The sequence below is a fragment of the Melanerpes formicivorus genome, unplaced genomic scaffold (genome assembly GCF_026170545.1).
Source record: "Melanerpes formicivorus ecotype bairdi unplaced genomic scaffold, bMelFor1.0.p_v2 SCAF_153, whole genome shotgun sequence".
Taxonomy (NCBI): domain Eukaryota; kingdom Metazoa; phylum Chordata; class Aves; order Piciformes; family Picidae; genus Melanerpes; species Melanerpes formicivorus.
The window spans coordinates 641,690-646,174 of NW_027142505.1; positions in this window are offsets into that span (position 1 = coordinate 641,690).

Genomic DNA, 4,485 nt, shown 5'->3' on the forward strand with positions numbered 1-4,485 from the left:
AGTCAATTACCTCTATTTTGAAATGTTTCTGATTCAACTTTTTTTATTTTACTGAAGTAAAACTTATTTTCTAAGGATGAAGACCTTTCTGATCTTTCTAGGATTTGCGATAATACAATGACATTAAGCCTCTTATGTTCACCAACTTAGGCCATTCTTAGACAAAAGTGACTGATGCCACTGGAAGATTTTACAAGTACAGTTGTACTGGGTTGGCTGACCTAGAGTTAATTCTCCCCAGAGCATCTTTCTAGTGCTGCCTTTTGCAGTGCTGTAGCTGGGTGTTGATAGCACAGCAGTGTTTTGTCTACTGCTGAACCAAGCACCCAGGTTGCACTTTTCTAACATTTCCCTACCCTGATATTTACATGAAACTTCCTATGCCTCAGCTTCCACCCATTGCCTCTTGTCCTGTCATTGGGCACCACTGGGCAGAGCCTGGGGCCATTCTCTGGGTGCTCATCCTTTACATATTTATAAACATTGATAAGGTCACCTCTCAGTCTCCTCTTCTCTAAGCTAAAGAGCTCTCAGCTCCCTCAGTCTTTCCTTGTACAGAAGATGTTCCATTCCCCTAATCATCCTCATGGCTCTGCACTGGACTCTTTCAAGCAGCTCACTGTCTTTCTTGAACTGGGGGGCCCAGAACTGGACACAATATTCCAGATGTGGCCTCACCAGTGCAGAGTAGAGGGGGAGGAGAACCTCCTACTGGTCACACCCCTTCCAATGCCCCCCAGAAATGCATTGGCCTTCCTGGCCACAACAGCACACTGCTGGCTCATGGTCATGAACACTGATGTCTGAAGTTCCATATTAATGATTTTGGCAGGGATCTGTATGGACCATGGCCCTTATAGTAACTACTTGCAGGTATGTTTCTTGGCAGTTAGAGCTCAAGAGCCTTTTTTGCTCCTTTTTCTTCATGTTAGGTAATGCCTTTGTTTTGAAGAGTATTCAGTTATGCAGTGTGTTGTATAAATCTTGTGTAAAGCTTGTGAAGCACAGAAACATATGCAGTATTCTTAACAACTCAACCACCTGAAGAGTTTACATATTCATGAAGAAAACAGTTATAGAAAATCATGAGGTTTAGTCAAACAAGTGAAAAAAGGCAGACTCAATAATTCCACATCAAACAAACATTCTGCAACACACATTCACATCAGCTCTTTTAGTACCTTCCCCTTTTTTGTTGTTGTTCTGTTTGTTTTTTGGTTTTTTTCCTCTAGGATAAAATATGGAAAATAGGGAGGGAAGGGGTTGAGGGAGCTGGGGTTGTTTAGCCTGGAGAAGAGGAGGCTCAGGGGAGACCTTATTGCTCTCTACAACTACCTGAAAGGAGGTTGTAGACAGGTGGGGCTCATTCTCTTCTCCCAGGCAACCAGCACCCAGTTTAGGCTCAAGGTGAGGAGAAAGTTCTTCACAGAAAGTAATTGGCCATTGGAATGTGCTGCCCAGGGAGGTGGTGGAGTCTCTGTCCCTGGAGGTGTTCAAAAAAGGATTGGACATGGCACTTGAAGCCATGGTTTAGTTGTCATGAGGTGTTAGGTATTAGTTGGGACTTGATGATCTCTGAGGTCTTTTCCAACCTGGTTGATTCTATGATTTTAAGGGGAAGATCATAAAGTTCTGTGTTCTCTGGGAATATCATAACGTTGTCTAGGACTAGACCAAACATGCATTACTTTAACCATTTTTCTATCATTCTTACCAGACAACCCCCAGAAAGTCTTATATTATCCAATTAATTTGGGATACCTACGTTTTCCTGTTCAGCTTCACCTTCACACTTGCCAGTTGAATTATTACTTATTACTAGTACTTATTTTCCTCAATCTTTTCAGAACCATTAAAATTTTCCTCTGAAATTTGTCATTAGTTACCATTTTTGGTTTATTTTACCTAACCTGCGTCAAATTTATATTTAAAAACCCAAGTAACTGGATTGTATTTTCCCCTCATTTAAAGGAATTTATGTAGGGCACCAGTTTTAGGAACTGCACAGTCATATATGTGAATCTGTTCCTGCCTTGTTTTTATTATTCCCTCCTTTTTCAAGAGATAAGGTAGATCATTCTTGGAAATATTGCAGCTCATGACATTTGGACACAAATTCTAGATGCTCTGTCTTTTTTTTTCCCCCTTTTTTAATAATTAAATCTTTCTGCTGATAATGCTGACATTTTAGAATAAGATTTCTCAGCCTCTGAGGAAGCCTCGTAAAGGGAATACAACCTCTGTGCACCCTGACCACTTCAACACTTCCAAAGAGCTGACATTTAAAGGCCTTGCAATTAAAGCTTTTACATACTGCAAAGAATTTCCTCTTCCAGCATCTGTAGTTAACCTTTTAATTCTGTTGTTCTATTTCAAAATTTTCTGATTTAAAAGGTGACCTCCTCTCATTCTCTCTGTTCCAGTTCTGTCATAGACCTATAAACCTCATTCATTCATCCTGAGTAATTTCAGTGATTTAGTCTTCTGCATGTCTCTGCTCTGCTAGAAATTTGGACATACTATTAACTCTTGTAGGCCCAAAATTGGGAAAAAACCCCCATCATCTTTATATTCATGAACAATGTGAGGTCTTTTTTTGCTTTCTGTACTTCTTAGAATGTACATTGACTTTTCTGTCAAACTGTTTTTAACTACTCCATTAGAGTAGATTTTTTTTGGTTCTAAGTTGAGAGGTTTGGACTGTAAGAAGGTAAAGGCAAGAAGGAGAATCTTGGGAACGTAGGCTAGCTGGCCTCATCTTGAACCCTATGAGTCCTGTAAACCATTTCCAAACACAAGATGATTCTTGGTAGCAGTCTGCATGGATTTACAAAAGGGAAAAGGTTCTTAACCAACCTGATAGCCTTCAGTGATGAGATGAGTGATGAGATGATTGACTAAGTGGAGCTGAGGACAGTAGTTGATGTCATTTATCTTGACTTTAACAAAGCTTTTGACGCTGTCTAACATAACAGCCTCACTGAAAAATCAATAAAGTATGGATCAGCTACCTGGTGAATCATTGGACCCAGAGGGTTGCAACCAGCAACACAAATTCCAACTGGAGGCCTTTATCAGCAGCATACATCAAGGATCAGTGTTGGAGTCTACGTTGTTTAACTTCTTCATAGTGACCTAGATGACAGAACACAAAACTGGGAAGAGTGGCTGACGAACCAGATGGGTGTGCTGAGATGGGTGTGCTGCCACTCAGAGGGATTTTGACAGGCTAGAGAAACAGTCTGACAGGAGCCTCATTAATTTCACTTGGAGAAATGACAAGTCCTGTCCCTGGGGAGGAATAACTCCAGGCTCCAGCACAGTCTGGTTGCTGACCAGCCAAAAATTGGATTGATAAAGAAGGACTTTTGGATTGTAGTGAACAAGAAACATAAACCAGCAGTAAGCTAGGAAGATCAGCAGCCTTCTAAGCCACATTAAGCAGGCCGCAACCAGCAGGGCAGAATAGAATAGGACAGAAAAGGTTATCCTTTCTTTTTACTTAGTCACCATGAGACATCTGGAGCACTGGGTCCAGTGCTGGGTTCTCCAATACACAAGTGATCTAGACATACTAGGAAAAGGATAGTGAAGGGCACACTGATGATTAAGGGATAGGAGCATAGCATAGAGGGATAGACTGAGAGAGCCAGGACTACTTAGCTTATAACAGGGAAAGCTCAAGAAGATCTTGTCCATGCCCTGCAAAGGGATCCAGTCAGGCTGGATTGATGGGCCAAGGTCAGTTTTATGACAGTTAAAAAAGCCAAGTGCTGAGTCCTGCATTTGGGACACAACAACCCCATGCAATGTTACAGACATGGATCAGAGTTGTTGGGAAGTTTTCTGGAAGAAAAGGAGTGCTGGTTGGCATCCAGCCAAACATGATCCAGCAGTATCCTGGCTTGTAATAGGATTAGTATGGCCAGCAGAAGTAGGGAAGAGATCGTGCCTGTGTACTTGGCTCTGGTGAGGCTGCACCTTGAATACCCTGTTCAGTTTCAGGGCCCTCGTTATAAGAAAGACATTGAGGTGCTGGAGCATGTCCAGAGGAGGGCAACAAAGCTGGTGAAGGGTCTGGAGAACAAGTCTATTGAGGACCAGCTGTGGGAACTGGGTGAAGAGGAGGTAGAGAGGAGACCTCAGGTTCTGTAGATACCTGAAACAAGGTTGTAGTGAGGTCACTCTTTTCTCCCTAGTATTAGGTGACAGAAGGAGAAGAAATGGCTTGAAACTGGCCCAGGGGGAGGTTTAGACTGGATATTAGGAAAAATGTCTTTACAAAAAGAGTGGTCAGGCAGTGGAATAGGTTACCCAGGGAGGCGGAGTCACCATCTATGAAGGTATTCAAGAACTGTGTGGTCATGGCACTTCAGGACATGGTTTAACAGCCATGGTGGTGTTAGGTTGTTGATTAGATTCCATCTTAGGGGCTTTCTCCAACTGAAACAGTTCTGTGATTCTATATTAAAAATCCAATGGGAC